This window comes from Acomys minous (assembly GCF_964271855.1).
Source record: "Acomys minous genome assembly, chromosome: 8".
NCBI classification, from domain to species: domain Eukaryota; kingdom Metazoa; phylum Chordata; class Mammalia; order Rodentia; family Muridae; genus Acomys; species Acomys minous.
This window is the reverse complement of record NC_140489.1, coordinates 121655027-121675346: the sequence shown is the minus strand read 5'-3', so window position 1 is coordinate 121675346 and position 20320 is coordinate 121655027.

Here is a 20320-nt window from a genome sequence, read left to right as displayed (position 1 = left end):
AGGACATTCTATTGGGACTCTAGATGAGAGAAGCATGGGAGAATGGCAAAGTAGAAGGATCCAGAGGGTCCTAGAAACCTACAAGTAGAACATTATGATAGGCAGATTTGGGCACAGGGGTCCCACTCAAACTAAGGCACCAGCCAAAGACAATACAGGCGGTAAACCTTAAACCCCTACCCAGATCTAGCCAATGGTCAGAACATTCTCCACAGTGGAGTGGAGAGTGGGATATGACTTTCTCACATACTCTGGTGCCTCATCTTTGACCATGTCCCCTGGAGGGGGAGACCTGGTAGCACTCAGAGGAAGGACAGCAGGTTACCAAGAAGAGACTTGATACCCTATGAACATATACAGGGGGAGGTAATCCCCCTCAGGAACAGTCATAGGGGAGGGGAATAAGGGGAAAATGGGAGGGAGGGAAGAATGGGAGGATACAAAGGATGGGATAACCATTGAAATGTAACAAGAATAAATTAATAAAAAAAAGGAAAAAATTAAAATTTTCAAATAATTAATAAAATATTATATGTACTTTAAAATCTTTTTCCCCAAGGAAATTATAGTCTGTTTCTTCTTTTTATTGAATTAATTTATTTGTGTGTATGAGTGTGCGTGTTGAGGCGTGTGGTTACGCATTTACCAAAGCATAAAGGTGATGGCCAGAGGACAGCTTGCAGGGGTTTGTTCTATGCTTACCATGTGAGTTATGGGGATTGAATTCAGACATTACACCTGGTGGCAAGCACACTTACCAATTATGCCATCTTTCAGACCCTAATCTGTTTACTAAAAAATCTAATTGACAAGCACTTTAACCAAGCACTACTTTCCCCTCTGGGTGCATCCTCCCACTAACTGAAAAGACTGACAGACAAAGCAAGTGATTAATGCTTACTTTCTTAACCTGTGTTTTACTTAGCAATGATGAGATTTGGTGAGTTCACGGTGACATGGCTGTAGTTTCATTTAGTAATGAAATAATTGAACAGTATTAATTTTTCACAGGAAACTTTCAGCCATACATTTTATGTATACACATAGTAATAATAACAGTTATTAAAATCAGTATAACTTATCATTGTTCTATTTTCTAAATATTAGGTTAAAGTTTGGAGTTTTGTCTCATGTTTAATGGTTAAAGTGTATTTCGTGTTTTGTTTCCAACGTCACTTCATCATAGTGCATTTAGAGTCTTTAAGCCTATATTACTTTTACATTATTGGTTTTACTGGGGATTCTTTGTGACTTTGTGTGAGCCATTTATATGAATAATTTGTAAGCGGTGTTTAACGGATTTTCTCTGTAGGATACTGTGTATAGTGTACAGTGTGATATTAACTTTATTAAAATAACATTCAGATTCTGTGTGTTACTTCATTTGTTCTCTACTCGGGCTGTGCATTACAACCTCCTAGGAGATTTTTATAAACTAATAACACCTAGGGACCACTCAGACGAACTGGAGCTATATCTTTGAGTGTGGCTTGGGTAACTATACCCTTAAAGCCAAGAAGTGTTACTGAGCTAGGGCTGAGTTGTTACAGCCACAGTTCCTGCTCATGTTTGATCTGTGTCTTAGGCTTGTTAGTTAGTTTGGTTGGTTGTTGGTTTGGGTTGGTTTTGTCCAACAACAAAGAGAAAATATTTTTTAAAAACTTATTGATTCCTTGTGAATTTCACATTCAAGTACCCCAGTCCTATTCATCTGTAGATCCCTTTGTGTCCTCCTGTTGCCCTTGAAAACTCCCTGCACCTTCACACAAAAGAGAATAAAATAATATAGAATAAAAAATGAGAAAAAAAAATAAAGAACCTGTTGTGGGAGCTATAGTATGCCATTTTTCCATGCATCTTTACTTACAAATATTCATTTCAATGAGTCTTGGTCTGTTTGAGGCCTCTGGCTTCTGCTATACTGGATCCCCACAGGGAATCCTTTCAGATATACTGTTGTTGCCCTGGGTCATGGAGATCATGCAGCTTTGGGTCTAAAGGACTAGCCATTTCATATGCTCTAGCAGTTTATAGATGGGTAGATGCTGGGGTGGCCAACTCACCACCAGGCCAACTCAGATGCTGGGCCTGGGAGGTAACTGATTTGGCCAGCTCACCAGCTGTCCTGAGCCTGCACTGCTGGATCAAGCTCACCACCATTCCCACAGCTAGCTCACCTAGTGCTGCAGTCAGTATGGGGTAGGGTCAGCTCTCCTGATTTCCTGACCTCAGGGGCCAACTCACTTGCATCTCTGCCACCAAGGACAGCTCTACTGCGCTGCCCAGGAAAGATCCAGGCTCTGCTCTCCCTAGCACAGCAACCAATGAGGAGTGGGGGCAGATCACCCTTGATTATGCCTTCTGGCCCCTATGCCCATCCCCAGCCTTTACCCCACAGTAGCCCAGACACAGATGCTCCAATGCAGCTGCCCATGTGGCAGGGCAGGCCACTTAGATCAGCATGAGTCTCCATGACAGCGCTACCCTCAGATAGCCACATGGTCTCTGGTGCCCTACCTCATGGACATCTGTTTTGCCATTAGTTGTAACTCTAACCACAGAAATTGACACAGACCCCAGCTGCAGTAGGACCAAAATCCAGACATGGCTCTTGGAGGCAACCTAGGTGAGGACCTTAACATGGCTTCCTTTTTTCTGCCTGTGCCTCACTGCTAGGGAGTTTTTCATTGTACCTTTCTCCACAGCGTACAAACCCCTCAGCACCATTTTCTCTTCCACCTCTCAACCGCTTCATCTTTCCCATCTCTCCATCACACACTCGTTCACTGTAGTGGTGCCTGCAGAAGGTTCTTGGGTGTTTTTCTTCTGGCTGTTCCTAGCAGCCATGATCAGGGCAGGTGTTTGGGTGTCTCTATCTTAAAATTTTCAGCTATTTTATTGTCCGCCAAATGTTTTTTTTCTTATATGTCTTGGCATATCTGTGCAATTCAGCAGTTATTGTTTTGCTTTTGTCTGTGTTTGTGCTGGCTCTATCACAAATTTCCAGGAATGTATGGATTAAACAAGAAAGGATATTTTTCCAACTTCACAGCTGGACATAGCGATGAAGATGTTGCCTTGGTAAGGTTCTGGTGTGGATCTTACATTTACCATTTTGTAGAGTGCTGCTTTGTATCTACACATATTGGAATGTACAAGGGTGTTTCTGGGTTCTCTTCAAGGCCACAAATCCCTTTAAGAGACATCCATTTGCATGGACCAATCATACCCCCCCCAAAGAATCTATCTCTTAACACTATCATGTTGGGGATTAACGTTTTATTGTATGAATTTTGAAGATTAACTTTGACCTCATACTAATTATAAAGAAATTATTGACAAGCATTATGCAGATGTGTAAATGATACAATATTTTACCCCTATCTTGAGAAAAATAATTCAAATCTCTACCTTATAGTAATATGTTTTATATTTGAGGTTTTCTTTTAGCTTTATATGTACTTTGTAAAAATTGTAGATTGATTTAAATTTTTATTGCTCTGTGCTCATCTTTTGCTTATTGAAATTAACACTTCTGGATCTTTGGATATAACTCAATGGTAGGATGCTTACCTGCATGTACAAGGCACTAGGCTCTGTTCCTGCCACCAAATAAAAGAAAGTGATTCCCTTCATTTATACTGATGATTTTATTTGTTATCCATCTTTTCTTATATCATTTATTTTGCCTCATACTTGATTCTTATGTTGCTTTGTTATGTTGTATCTTTGCATGTTCTGCTTACATATTTATTTATTGTTCATTGATTTTGAAAAAAAATAGGAAATTTTAATAACATGGACAGCATTTGGTAAGTTCTGTGTGTGTGTGCATAAGCCATTTTTGGTAACTGCAGACTATGCAATGTAAGTCAAACTGCCTACAGAAAGCACCTGAGAACGCTGAAATAAACTTTCCCAGAACATAAACTGGAGGATCTGGATGGCTGCCACACAGTAAGCATTTGCAACACTAAGGACGACTCCTTTCCTCAGGGCACATCCAGGTTCTAAATGTGGCTGCAAGGGCAAACAGAAGTATTCAGTAGAAATAAAGACATGGGGAGAGGGTAAATTTAAGCTTTGTTTTTATCTAAGAAGTCAAAGTGAGGAAGACCTCTATATCAGGAAAACTAACCCGGCCTTTTCAGGAGCTCAGATGGCATATGTAGAATAAATTAGTAAAATATTAGTGAGTAAAGGTGTCTGATGAGGCTGGCCCTTCATCCTTGAGACCTAAGGGGGTCAAGTCTGACTCCCACAGCTGTCGTCTGACATCCACAAGTATTCCTGCTACTCACACCCATACCCACAAACCCCTCACACATATATTATAAACAGAGAGATTGCCTTTATTTTAATAATGCTAGCAAGTTGTAGACATTTACACTCTCTATAAATACCATGAAACATTCCAATATGTGACATTTTTTTAGTTCTCTCAGTTTACCATTATCACTCAGTGTTAATTCCTGGCCCTTTACATTTCCAGCAGGAACCATTTTCTCTTTGTCTGAAACACCTCTTTGCTGTAGGCCTACTAATAATTCTCACAATTTTAGAGCCATTCAAGATATGTCTTTTCGTCTTCATTATTTTGTGTGTGTGTCCAGCTTGGCTTCTCTAGCCTACCAGCTGTTTTGAGGATACGGTCTTACACAGATCCTACTGGTAGGTAGTAGGCTATTGGACCATCTTTTTAATGACTGTTTAACTTCCGTTCATACTTGGCCTTTGGCAGGTCCACTATGTTCTTCTCAGCTGATCTTTTCTGTTTATATCACTTGGAATGTGTAGTTCTTCTTGCTTCTATGACTTAGTGTCTTCTGCAAGGTTAGAAAAGCAAACAGGACTGATTACTTAAAATATTGGTCCTCCCATTCTCTATCTTCCCTTAGCTAGGATTCCAGCTAAATCCTAGTTAAGGGTTTACTTTGAGACCTTTTACCATGACTATGCTAGTCTGATTGCTGTTGCCATGGCAAATATTTACTTAAGGCTGGAAAAATTTTTTTGTTTGTTTTTTTCTTTTATTCTTTTTCTCTTTCTTTTTTTTTTTTTTTTCAACGTTGAAGGCTGAAAGTCAAATTGGAGAATGGGCCAGTTTGGCCTTTGGTAAAGGCCCCTTGGTTGAGTCACAACATGATAAAGAGATGAAAAGAGCACCAGCCCTATGCAATGAGGCCAAAAGTTTCAGGCAGCCTCACTTTATCACAATCCACTCTCAAGAGAAATAACTTAGTCTGCAAGACCAGTGTAAATCCCTTCCTGGGCAGAGTTCCACAACTTAATTTCCTCCATCACACAATAGTCCACCATCTCAGTGCACTGCAGTAAGAACTTGGCCTCCACTACATGAGCCCTAAACACACAGCAGTGACTAGTTATCTGCTACTGTGCTTGCATTTATGAACATGGATACAAATATGAATATATACACATCATGCAATTATTTATTTAGGGTTATTTCATATATAAACGACTTGCCTTCACCTCAAAATCTCCAATTATCACTGTTGCTTTCTCAGATTCACAAATCTGAAAATAAGTACTCAAATTTTTGGAAAAAGAAAATTTTAATATAGCATAGTCTTTATATGTTATCTTGAAATACAAGCTTGACACAAGATATTCATCATACTTTGTCTGTCTATCTGTCTCTGTCTCTTGTCCTCTTGTCTTTTTATAAATCCATTCATATTTTACCATATGTCTCAATATTGCTTTCTATAAAACTTGATTTTCATTTTGGTGGGTAAGGATCTAGGAGGAATAGGAGGAGGGGAAACAAGAATCAGAATATATTGTATGAGAAAGAATCTGCCTTCAAAAAAAGAGCAAGTCACTTCTATACTTTTATTCAGAATTTCGTCAGTCATTTAGGCTTTATTTCTGTCTTTGAATACTACCTCTACTTAATTTCTATATCATATACTGACATAGAAACAGCTATTACTCATAATGGTATGCTTTATTTTCTATTTTTCATTTAGACTATCTATTTTTCCACTGCTTTCAATAATTTAGTCTTTAATTGTCATCCTTTGATGTTTTAACTTTGCCTAATTTTGTGATACATATTTGTTGAACAGGTCTGTTTATCATCTAAAACTGACAAATTAGTGTCTATGTTGACTATTTATTGTAAGCAATGTAGTCTATATACATAAGCAGGTAAATCACTATTTTAAAATTTTGCACTTGTCTCATCTATCTCTGGTTGTAATCCTGACTCAATGAAAATCACAAATTGTAATAGCTTTTGCTTCAGTTATTTTTTATGATTGTAAAGACCCTCTTTATACTTAAATAATACATTGAAATCTGTATCTAAGAAACAGTGTCTCTTCATTTTGCCTGTGTTTCTCCCTTTCCCTCCACAATTCCACCTTTTGCATTTCATGTAGCTGATGGTGTGAATATTTACATTGTTTCCCTTAATTGTACTTTATTCTTTTACTGATGCTAAATATAAGAAGCCATTCAGTAACATTAAACTGTTGTTATCCATCCAGGGATGTTCAGTGCAGGTCCCAAGACTGTCCTATAATCTCCTTCCCTTAAAACAAAGGAGAGCTGTAGGCTCTGTAGATTTGTGTCTCAGTCTCTTCTATTTGGAGTCATTACTGCATCTGAATTACTTCACTATCCCAAGCATTGTAGTAAAACTGCCTATAAGGCATATGATTTTGTTTCTTTTGTTTCCCTGACTGAAACCTGGGTTGACTGTTTCAGCCTGGATTAGTTGAGCTGTCAGATCCAGCTGTGATCATTTTAGGACATTATTTCTTTTTTCCTCCAAGTTAATACATTTCTTGGTTCTTACATCTTAATTGATTTATTTATTTATATTATTTGAGGGAATCTTCAAGAAATGAAAGATAATTTTGCGAATAATCTAATGATGAGACAGGGCCAGAGTAAGGAGGAGAATCACTTTATATTTGATTGGATGTGTGTCATTATTATATAAATGTACAAGGATATGAATTATTTATGTGTCCTTATACATTTATACTACCCAATCTGATCAGGTAAGCTTTATTCTATTTTAACAAGCCTAGTGACATATACTGTTTTTTTTTTACTTTAGCATAATTTCAGTAGCAGTTAACATTTAATCCAGATTTTTATGTTATAGTAAAAATGAAATAATATATCATAATGCTGGTTTTAGCTACCAAAAGTTTTGTTACAAAAGAAAACTGATATACAGATAACCGTTAAAAAGAAAAAGAAGTTAAATAAAATGCTATATGACGACAAATAGACAATGTAACTGCCAGGCCTATGAGGTGCTTGATGACAGTCCTAGGGTCCCCAGGACCCACATGGTAGACCTTCATACGTGTTCTATGGTTTAGTTAGGTTCACTACTGCCGTGATAAAACATTGTGATAAGAAACTAGTAGAAGAGGAAGGGGTTTATATGACTTACCCTTTCACATTGCAGTCCCTCACTGAAGGAAGCCAGGACAGGAACCCAATGAGGGCAGGAACCTGGAGGCAGGCCTTGATACAGATGTCATGGAGGCATGTTACATACTGGCTTGTTCACCATCACTTCTCAGCCTGCTTTCTTATAGAATCCAGGACCATGAGCCCATGGGGGGCACCACTCACCATGGGATAGGCCCTCCCCCATCAATAATGAATTAAGAAGATGCCCTACATGCTTCCCTGCAGCCTTATTGAGGAATGTTCTCAACTGAGGCTCTCTTCTCTCTGATGACCCTAGCTTGTTTCAAGTTTACATAAAACTGTCCTCCACATACTTCATATTATTTTATGATATTTTCATAGTTAAATATTTTATAGTCTTGGGAAAAAGACAATTTGTGACAGCTATTAGAAGGATAAAGTTGAATCCCTGGACTTTTTAGAGTTGTGGCTGATTCCAGGTCTGTGTCTGAAACTTCCAAAGATATCTGTGTAAGAATGAAAGCTATTTTCAATATTAGTAGGCATAGATAGAAGGAAGCCAACTACAAGGCCTCAGGTGGTCAAATGGGGACCCATGTGTGCATCAAAGTTCTGATGAATGTAGTTAATTAAGACACATCAAATACAGAATTATGAATTCTAAATGATTTTCAAAAGGGAGGATGGGAAAGCTATGTCACCTAAGGTGTCCATGGCAGGGCCAAGGCAGGATGTCTGAATATTAGCTGTAAGACAGGAATGCCATCACACTGTATCCTGTCATCAAGATAAGCAACGTGTCCTGGCTGATGAAGGAAAAATCTCCTTTTTGCTGAAGATTCCAAATGGAAATGTGGAAGAAATGATAGAATAGGAAATCTCTGCTGTGCAATTCCTAGTGAAATAAATAATGGATTTAGACAATGATCATAAATTAATGAAAAAGTAAGCTGAGAGCTTAAAAGATATTTCATAATGATGAGGTTAGATTGCCAGGACCTGTCTTCAATAATTATTCTGAGCATCAATAAAGGTGACATGAGCAGTCACTGTGGTCCTGAGATGTGAAGCAATATGGCCCACAGAATTACCTACAAAGTATACTTGCAAAACAAATGAAATTAAACCTTGAAGGTAAATCTAATCAAAATTCACAGCTAACTTCATTAAAAGCAGAGACATGGGTGTTAGTGACATGACGCTAATGGGAAAAACAACCACCAGAAAGTACAGGAACCCTAATGTGCCCTTCACAAAAAAAAAAAAAAAAATTAAACAGGATAAATGGAATAAAGAGTGAATGGGCCAAAGAAAGAGTAAAAAGATTCAAGAGATATAAACAGCAATGCAATGAATGAATTTTGTTGCAACTTAATTCAAAGCAAATGTTATAAGCCATTTCTTAGATAATTATGCAAAGTTGAATGAAGACTTCATATTAAATGGCATTAAAAAGAATTATTTTCTGTTTGACATCATAATGACAATACACTCTTACACAAACTTTTTTTAAAATTTTAAAAATATGTTTTGATATGTGTACAAGATAGTACATGTACCTGATCCTTTGATTGGCCTTAACAATTTTCCAAAAAGGAATATAAGTGCAAAAGGTACTAGACTCAGCAGATGCACATCTTGGTCACAGTTGTTTTGGTAATAGGTACCAGAAACTTCAGTGGGCTTCCTTGGGGGAAAAATTGTTTTAAATGCCTAAGTGTGTGATTCAGGAGCTATTCCTCTCAACAAACAAACAAACAAACAAAACAACAACAAAATGTGAAAAGTACCTAAACTAGGGAAGACTGTGATGTCATCAGCAAGAACTGATGTGGCCCAGAACTAGTCGCAGTGTGTTTGACCAGAGTACTGTTAATTTAATGACTGACTGAAGGAAAGAAAGGAGAAAGGTCTTTACAAACATCTGTGACAGTATCTTTCAGCCCTGCTCCCAGGAGTGTCCAAGATTAAATCTTTGCCTAGAAACTGAGTTATTATCATCACTTGTCATCTAAAGATGCATTTTCAAAATGAGCAAGAATACATGAGCTAACCACTGGAACAAAAAAGTGAGAGAAAAATAAAGGAGAGTTAAGCAAATGCAGTCATTTGATTAATAAAAACATTCTACTGCAGCATGTTTGTGAGATAATGGTTTTATAATCAATAAACACACACACACACACACACACACACACACACACACACACACACACACACATATGCACCCACACCATCCCACTCTTAAAACACAAAAGGTGAAGACAGTGGCTTTGAGGCATACAACTGAGCTTCTAGAATGACAGGATATTATATTTCCATGTTTGTTTATTTGTTTTGTTGTTTGAGACAGGGTTTCACTATGTGCCTCTGCTTGTCTTGGAACTCACTCTGTAGATGAGGCTGACCTCAAATTCACAGACATCTGCTGTCTCTGTCTCCAGAATGCTGATACTAAAGGCATGTGCCACCACAACCCAGTCAAATCATATATTTCTTATCTGTGTGTGTCTCAGTGTAGGCACTCACTTTGAGAAAATTCATTAAGATATGTATATTATAATTTGCATATGAAGTTTTGTATATATTTCCTTAACAGATAAGCTTATAAATAATTGAAATTATTTTAGCTTAGCAGCTCATTATGAAAATTGAGCATTATTTGAGAAAATTTGATTCCCACAGAGAATGAGCTATATACAATTTACTAAGCAATCAAAGTATGTTTATAATTATTACTATCACTTATACTTGTCTGTATATAATGGCATAAACACACTAATACACAGATACTATGTAATAAATATTATTTCTCAAAGTCCATTCAAGTGAGTTCTTTCTCCATTGTGACATCTCAACTGTTCATATGAGTATTATTCCTCCTTTGCAAATCCCCAGCAATTATCATTTGCAGTATATTGTGCTTTAAAACATTTACATAACTTAGATATGCCAGAAAGGGTGCTCTTGCTTCTCAACCTGCATAAGCCTCAATGAGGAAAAGTCATTTGTAGGCAACACAGATATGTATTTGGTAAAGTCCTAGTTAATATATATTTCATATATCATTATTGGTAGCATCATTTTCCTCATAATATAATGATATCAAATGCAGTCTTAGCACATGTGCCCCCTCAACACAATATTCACAAGCAACTCTACAAATTCAAGGTATTTTCTGATTTTAAAGAATAAGTTGTTGTAAGAGTTGCAGTGCTCTCTAAATTCAGAAGCTGAAATCAAACAAGTATTTTCTCTCTCTTTCCTGGCTGCTAGGGCAGAAGTCCAAACTGAAGGCTTGGCTAATCTTCTGTGACACAAAGAATCAAAGACAGGAAAATTCCATCTGACAATGGCAGTGTTATGAAATATGCAGTGTCTGCTGCAGGCTTGGTTATTAGTTGATGGAATTTTGGAAAGTACTGGATCCTGACAGGTCTCACTTAAGCAATGGACTAATCCTTTGGTGGATTTGTTGTTGTTGTTGTTGTTGTTTTTATGGTGTTAACCTTCTTTTTTTTCCTTTATTAATTTATTCTTGTTACATCTCAATGGTTATCCCATCCCTTGTATCCTCCCATTCTTCCCTCCCTCCTCTTTTCCCCTTATTCCCCTCCCCTATGACTGTTCCTGAGGGGGATTACCTCCCCCTGTATATGTTCATAGGGTATCAAGTCTCTTCTTGGTAATCTGCTGTCCTTCCTCTGAGTGCCACCAGGTCTCCCCCTCCAGGTGGATTTGCTAAAAAAAAAAAAAATAGGACAAGATTGGAAGAAGTAGGTAATTAGTTGTTTAGTAGTTTGTCTTTGCTGCAGACTCTATCTTGCATTACCATTATATAGCTTGCAGTCACCTCTGAGAAGTATAGTTTTATATACAAGCTCATAATAAACAATGTATATGGACAGAAACCTCAGAAACCATGAGCTAAAATAAAGCCTTCTCCAATAAAACTACTTTCCTCTCATGTGTGCTGAGAGAGACAGAAAGCTATCAAGGCAGTGAGGCAATTTTTATAGGCAGTAGAAACAGTGAAGAGGTCTCTGTAGCCCAATTTGACTGTGCTTTATATTGCTGTCCTGCCCGGATCATATAAGTTTAGTTCTGCATCTTTTGTAGAGAAATGGTTACCCATTCACCAACTTTTCATACCCAATTGCTCCATTTCTCATTTGACCACAACCATTTTCAGTTTGTAACTAAAATCCCTCAGGGACAACTTATGAACATTCATATATTTCAAAACCTTATATTTTATATGTAAGTTTGTGTGTGCATATGTTCAAAGTCAAGTCATATAACTGATGTATTAGCAATTAAAATTTGGTTTCATTTTTACATCAAATCATATTTTGTTCTATTGTTTTCTAAACAGAAAGCATTGTTTTTGCTGAATAATTTTGATAAAAATATTTAGCTTTCCTGTGATAGAAATTTGTTCATTTTCAGAATGTCATTTTATAATATAAAGTGTGGTATGTGTGTTATTTCATAATTGATCACCCAACTGTCATACTTTAGTTATGTATCTTTCTTTATCTAGATGGGCTGCATTGCTATGTTTATAAAGCATCTAATTTACATGAGCATCTAGAGCATCTTTGGCTATTCCCACAGTTTCATTAGTCTGTAAGTTTATTCTTGCACAGAAATGTCCCTATTTAATTATTGCAACTTCATAATATGATTTATTTTCTGATTGAGCAGATGGTATCTTATTTGCATTGAAACAAGCTCTTTGTATCTGTGATTTTTTCTACTTCCTCATATCTAATATTTTAAAAATATTTTCTTGTTTTTTTCTCAATTGCCTTTGTAACAATTTCATGTACATTTTTTTTTGTTGTTTTTGTTTTTGCGAGACAGGGTTTCTCTGTGTAGCCTTGGTGGTCCTGGACTCACTCTGAAGACCAGGCTGGCCTCGAACTCACAGAGATCCGCCTGCCTCTGCCTCCCGAGTGCTGGGATTAAAGGCGTGCTCCACCACGCCCGGCCTTCATGTACATTTTAAAACTATTGTTGTTCATAAAGGCCTGGTTCTTAAATTTACTCATCAATTTTTATATTTATAAATTTATGGGTTTGCTTATGTAGTTTAATTATATATATTGTTTTTTATTGACAATAGATGTTTTCATGAAATGTACTCTGATTACAGTTTACCATCCTCCTTCTCTTTCCAATTTCTCCCTACCTCCCATCCAGTTCAGATCCACACCCTTTCTCCCATCAAATGTCATAAAAGAACATTTGAAGAAGAAAAATAAAATAAGGTCAAACAAAATAAATAAAACTAAAATAGAGGGAAATAATTGGGGGAAAAAAAGAACATAAGAAATACGTTCAGATACAGAGACACAGACTCAGACACATAGGAATCCCATAGAAATGCAAAACTATATAGTAAATGTCCTGGCATATGAGACAAACAACCTCTAAAAATACTGTTGAGTTTGTTTTGCGTTGGTCATCTACTGCTGAGCATGGGGCCTATCCTTAAAAGAGGTTTGTTTCTCATTAGGACTCCCTTGGAGAAAGCTAATTTTTCACTTGCAAGTAGCTATCAATTGGAGATGGTTTAGAGCTGTGAAGGGGGCATGTACTCACTTTGCCCAGCTCTAGGACCACTTCTGGCCAGACACATGCAGGCCCTGTACATACTCCCACCATCTTTATTTAGGCTTTCTTTCCTGAGTGTCTTCCATTCTCTCTGGCTCTCGCACTCTTTGCACCTCATCTTGAAAGTTCCCTGAGTCTTAAAGGAAGGGATTTGATGGAGACATCCAATTTATGGCTGAGTGTCTCTCACCCTGCACATTATGTGGGTGTGGGTCTTTGTATTGGTTCTGAGGAAGTTTCTCTGATGATGGTTGAGCAAGGCACAGATCTATGAGTTTAGAACAATGTCATTAGGAGTCATTTTACTGCTATGTTCCTTTAGCAGAACAGAAAGGAACAACGCAGGAGCCACAGCCAACCATCTCTAGATCTCATGGAATGCATCCCACCAGTTAATACATGTGTCTTGGGGAAGCAAAAAATCCAAGCACTAAATGTTCTGAGGACTTCATGCTATTATGGAACATCATAGCTCTGCTTGTTACCCTTGCAGTCCTCCTAATATTTGCATTATGTGAGTACTATAAGGGGCCTTCCAGCCCCTCACTGGGCAATATCATTGGTACTCATAGTAACAATGCTTGTTCTCTTTCAGGCGTTGCTGCTAGAGCAGGTTAATGATTCAAGCACCACCTTTGAAAAGAACCTGCAGATGTAGACTGCTATTCTTAGAAAAATATATTGTTTAGCAAGATTAGATAAAGATGTTTTTGCTACTTGTTCTGATGCAGAAAATCTTAAAGAACAATTTGAGTTAAGAAAAAGTACACTCTTATTAGTAAAGCTAGGGGCTTTTAAAGGTTGGTGAACAAAAACAATTCCCCAATTCACACTAGCTGGCATGACTCTCTCACTGAAATTGACTTCAAGGGAGCTAATTTCTTATTCTTATTTTTGCCCTCCACTTCTTGATATGATTTAATAAAAAAATTAATGAGTAGGTGAGCACCTTTAAGATTTAAAGTAGAAATGGCTCATTATTTTTATACAGAAGTTTAGATTTGTGATTCTTCTAAGATTTTTATAGATTCTTTCTTTGTAACCACAAATTGTAGCCTGCGATTTAAAAAAAAACTGGCTGAGAAATTACCTTGCGTTCCTATCCTCTGTTAAAATATAACAAGTTGTGAGCTGGGCGTGGTGGCACATGCCTTTAATCCCAGCACTCGGGAGGCAGAGGCAGGTGGATCTCTGTGAGTTCGAGGCCAGCTTGGTCTACAAAGTGAGTCCAGGACAGCCAAAGCTAACACAGAAAGACCCTGTCTTGGAAAAAAAAACAATATATACACACATACATACATCTATATATCAAGTTTCTTAGTTACAAAGGTATATGGGTTCTTGGAAATAACTTGTTTTTCATGTTTCTCACCCATAATACGTAAAGCATTTGTCCATGTGAGGGTATTGGGGAACATGTTTTTCTCACATAGACTCATTGTAATCATTTACTTAAAGAAAAATAGAATGTAACTATTTTGATTTTTGTTCTGCTGGAAAGATTTTGCTGGAATATATAAACTATGGGAAGAAATGTAATGTTGCCGAAATTCTTTTCTATATACAAAGATGTGTGTATGAGCATATGTATGTGTACAGGGATGTTGGGATCCATTTCCATCCATCAGATATGTTAATGTGTGTATATATGTGGATGTGTGTGTGTGTGTGTATGTGTGTTTCTTTTCTCTCCGTTTTTTAGACACTGTGCACTAGCCCTAGCCCCCCACTTACATGGCACCTGTAAGCCCCAGCCAAGAAGCTATAAGCACTGTCCTACCATCAGCAATTGACTTCTGGCCCCTCAGTTCACCATGATGAGTGAAAGCCATTGCCAATAACAATTAGCTCCAGCCTGGAAGGTTGCCCTGAGAGAAAGCCTGTGGGGTGACCAGCCAGCCTCGGTTACCTGAGGGTCGACCATTCCCTCGGATACTCTCACTCTTTCTGACTCATCTTCTTCAAAGTTCCTTGAGTCATAAAGGAAGGAGTGTGAAGGAGACATACAATTTAGGGCTGAGTGTCTCTCTCTCTCTCTCTCTCTCTCTCTCTCTCTCTCTCTCTCTCTCTCTCTCTCTGCACATTACCTGGCTGCGGCTCTTTGTATTTGATCCCACCTGCTACAGAAGGAAGTTTCTCTGATGATGCAAGGAACAGTCTGTGAGTTTAGAACACTGTCATTAGGAGTCATCTTAATGGTATGTTCCTTTAGCAGAACAACAATATTTGGTTTTCTCCTAGGATCCTGGCCTAGATAGTCTCAGGTTCTTGGCTAACCAAGACATGTCAGTTATTGGTTCCAAATCATGGGGTGGGCCTCAAATCAAAGCAGATATTTGTTGGTTACTCCCACAACTTTTGTGTCACTATTGTGCCAGCATATCTTTCAGACAGTTTACCATTGTAGATAAAAGAAATTGTAGGTAGGCTGGTTTTCCCTTTCAGCTTTGGTAGCTTAAAGAACACTTTTCTGTACCATAAGCATTAGTCTAATAGGGTGAACACCTGTATAAGAACCAGATTGACATCTCCATGTTTAGCATCAGGTTTTGGAGAACAACCAATAGCCTTGGCAATGACCTGGGTTGTTTGAGGGTTTCCATCGGGCCCCTTTGTCCAACTCAATTACCCACTCCTGGTACTAGCAGTGTCATTTGGTGAGAAGAGGTGTCTAGTTGAGGCTTTTTCTCCTCCATTACTTGGTAATAGCATTACATCATCTTGATACATGTATATAATTTAGAAAGTTTTAACTGTGTTGTTTCCTATTAAGAGCTCAAATAGCTCTTAGTTATGTCTTTCTCTCTCCATCTTCCCTCCATTACTTCCACTCTTCTCTTCCTCTCCCCTCTGAGACTCCCAATCCAGTCCCCTTCCCCTTGCCCATCCACAACTGTCTATTCTATTTCTCCTTCCTATGTAGATCCAACCCTTCTCCACTAGACCATTATTCTATACCTAACCTTTCTGGTTATACAAATTGTAGATTGCTTATCAATGTCTTAGCAGCTAATATCCATATATAATATGAATACAGATCATATTCATCTTTCTGGATGTGCATTACCCCCACTTGGTGTTATTTTTTTCTAGATCCATTAATTTACTTATAGATTTTTGTAATTTTTAATGGCTGAGTTATATGCCATTGAATAAACATATCACATTTTCTTTATCCATTTCTTTCTAGCTTGTTTCTAATTTCTGACTGTTATGAATAAAGCAGTGGTGAGCATGGTTGAGCAAATATCTCTGTAGTAGAATTAAGCTTCCTCTGGGTATATGCTCAAGAGTGGTATAGCTGGATCTTGAAATACATCTACTCTCAGCTTCCAGATGACCTGCCACACTGATTTTCATACTGGTTGTACAAGTTTCCCTCCCAATAAAAATGGATGAATGTTCCCTTTGCTTCACATGCTCACCAGAATGAGCTGTCACTGGATTTATTGATCTGAGCCAGTCTAACTTGTATGAAATGAAGTCTCAAAGTAGTATTGATTTGTATTTCCCTGAAGAATAATGACATTGAACATTTCTTTAAGTGTTTCAAGTCATTTGAGTGTCCACTTTTGAGAATTTTCTCTTTGGATCTGTATCTAATTTTCAATTGGATTATTTGTTTTCTTGATATCAGTTTTTGAGTTATTTATATGTTTTAGATATTATTACCCTCTATCAGATGAGTAGTTGTTAAAATATTTTCTCCATCTGTAGCTGCTTTTTCTAAGGGATGGTGTCCTTTTCCACACAGAAGCTTTTCAATTTCATGAAGTATTGGTCTTACAACCTGTGCTATCTGTGTTCTGTTCTGAGAGTCCTTTCCTTTGCCAATGATTTCAAAATTATTTCCCATTTTCTCTTCTGTCAGATTCAGTGTATATGGGCCTCATTTCCAAATCTTTGAATCATTTGGAGTTGAGTTTTTTGCAGGGTGATAAGTATGGATCTATTTGCATTCTTGTATAAGCAACCAACTAATTTGACCAGCACCATTTGTTGAAAATGCCATCTTTCATCTAGAGTCCCAATAGAATGTCCTCCCCTCTGTCTCAGTTTCCTGGTGTGTGAAGGCTTTCATGGGACATGCCCCTTGGGCTAATATGCAGATATAAGTGAGTATATACCATTTGAGTCTTTCTGCTTCTGGGTTAACTCACTCATTATGATCATTTCTAGCTCAATCCATTTATCTACAAACTTCGGGAATTCCTTGTTTTTAATAGCTGAATAGTATTCCATAGTGTATATGTACCACAGTTTCTTTTTCCATTCTTCTACTGAAGGACACTTAGGCTGTTTCCATGTTCTGGCTATTATGAATAAGGCTGCTATGAACATGGTTGAGCAAATTTTCTTGTTGTGTGCTGGAGCGTCTTCTTGAGAGAAGCATGGGAGAATGGCAAAGTAGAAGGATCCAGAGGGTCCTAGAAACCTACAAGTAGAATATTATGATAGGCAGATTTGGGCCCAGGGGTCCTGCTCAAACTAAGGCACCAGCCAAGGACAATATAGGCCATAAAACTTTAAACCCCTACCCAGATCTACCCAATGGTCAGAACATTCTCCACAGTAGAGTGGAGAGTGGGATATGACTTTCTCACATACTCTGGTGCCTCACCTTTGACCATGTCCCCTGGAGGAGGAAGCCTGGTGGCACTCAGAGGAAGGACAGTAAGTTACCAAGAAGAGACTTGATACCCTATGAGCATATACAGGGGGAGGTAATCCCCCTCAGGAACAGTCATAGGAGAGGGGAATAGGGGGAAAATGGGAGGGAGGGAAGAATGGAAGGATACAAGGGATGGGATAACCATTGAAATGTAACAAGAATAAATTAATTAAAAAAAGAAAATGCCATCTTTTCTGGGTTCTTCATTTTAAAAAGTCAGGTATCTATCTCTGTGTGTGTTTATTTCTCAGTGTTCAGTTCAATTCCATTAACCATCATATCTCTTTTTGCGACAATATAATGCTTTGTGCCAATTGTGAGTTTCTTTGTTAACCAGTATCCATTGCACACAAAAACTTCTGTAACAAGATGTGAGGTCCATTACCAATCTGCAGGTATAAAAACACAATCAAGAAGACAGGATGTTATGATGTCCACCAAACAAAATAATAGTAGTAGGTTTGTCCCTCATGCATATAAGCTTTCTAAATATAGATTCTTGGCCAGAATAACAGTTCTCATCAGTATTTCCTTTGGGGAAGATGACTTTAAGTATGAGTGAAAGAGTGTTTGGTTCCCTCCAAAACATCCATGTCATTATTCATAAGCATCTCTTTCCATGATGGTCATTATTGTAGTTCACGGAACTTCTTCCTATCATGGCCTGCATAAGACCTTCTAGTACTGTGAAGCTAGCCAACAAAGAGAAAGATAAACACCAACTAGATTTATCCATGCCTTTTTACTAATGTGTGTGGTGTCTTATGCAACAGGATCTTGCCATCAAGTATGGTAGGTAACCAAGACAAAAGGTGCCTGTGTTGTTTAGGGACCCACGGGACACCTCTCACCAACAACCTGATACCAGTTATCCCACCCATGAAATGGAGCTTTTTATTTGGCAACCTACAACTCTCAGGGATGAACGTAATCCTCTGTGTAAGGTAATTCTAGGCAATATTATGTGTATGTATCTATGTAGGAAAGTTAAAATAATAGGCAGATAGACCTTTTCTAAACATTATTGCTGCTTGTATCTTTCTTTTAACACCCTTCTTTGTTATATCATGCCATTCTTCTCCCCACTTAGACATCCTTTTCCATCATTCACTACCCTTTTACCTTCATGTCATCTGTGCTCTACTATTCTTCCACCATTAGTGTCTTCATTTTCCATGATCAACAATTGGCCATTTTTTGTCCCCTGGATTCTATAAAGTATTCCAAATTACACACACAAATCTAAAGATCTGAGGATAAGATCTACATGTGTATGAAATAAGGTAATATTTATATATCTTGGTCTGAGTAACTTCATTCAGTACTTTTTCCAGCTCCATCAATTTAGCTGAAATTTTCTTAAGTTTATTTTTTCTTTATAGTTGAATTCATATATGTGAACATATATAAATATATATCGTTATCAATTCACCAGTTAACAGACACATGGGATGTTTATGTACCGTAACTACTATGATTATTGTAGCTATGATTATAAATATACATATTTAATATATGTATGTATGTATAAATATGTATGTATAAATATTTGTAGTTAACAAAGTCATCTTTTAGCTATATGCCCAAAAGTGATATAGCTCAGTCATATAGTATGTCTATTTCTACTTTTATGAGAAACTATACACTGATGTGTGTGTGTGTGTGTGTGTGTGTGTGTGTGTGTGTGTGTGTGTTTGAGACGGGGTCTCTCTCCATGTCGTTGGCTATCCTGGAATTCACTATACAGATCATGCTGGCCTCAAGAGATCTACCTGCCTCTAAAACGATGAGATTAAAGGTGTGTGCCACCATGCTCACCCTATTATATTGGTTTATATAGTAGTTGCATTAATTTGTACTCCCACAAGCAGTATCTTGGGGTTTTCCTTTTGCCACACCCACACAAGCGTTTTTTTTTTCAATTTTATTTAATTAATTTATTAATTTACTTTACATCCGGACTGCAATTTCCCCTCCCTCCTCTCCTCCCAGTTCTTCTTCCCCTGCACCCCTCCACCTACCCCACATACTCCTCCCTTTATCTTTAGAAAAGATGGGGCTTCCTGTGGGTATCAAGTTGCAGTACATCTGCTCCTATTGAGGCTAGACTAAGTAGTTCAGTTAGAAAAAAGGGTCCAAAAGGCAAGCAACGGAGCCAGAGACAGTCCCTGCACCCACTGTTGTAAGTTTCATATGAAGACCAAGGCACACAACTGTTACCTCTGTGCAAAGGGCCTATGTATGCTTAGATTTTTCAAAACCTTCTTTGTTTAGGATTCTTTAATAGTTCAACCTCACTTCTAACCCACTGACCAGAGGAAGGGAAGAAAGAATGCTAATGGGGACAGGGGGTCCTCAACGTGTTTAGACATAATTCCTTAGGCCAATTCCACGTGGTTTTGTAAGGATATCAGCAGTCCAAATACCAAACAACAACAGGAATCCATAGCAGTGGCACAATCCATCAGAAACAGCAAGGCTTGTCCAAATGGGCACAAGTCGGCAGAAGTGGCCAGAATTAGCTAGAGTACCAGGAGTTCTCTGGAACTTTTCTCTCTGCAAAGACCAGCAAAGCGTTGCACTGCATAGCAATGCAAAAGCATCATC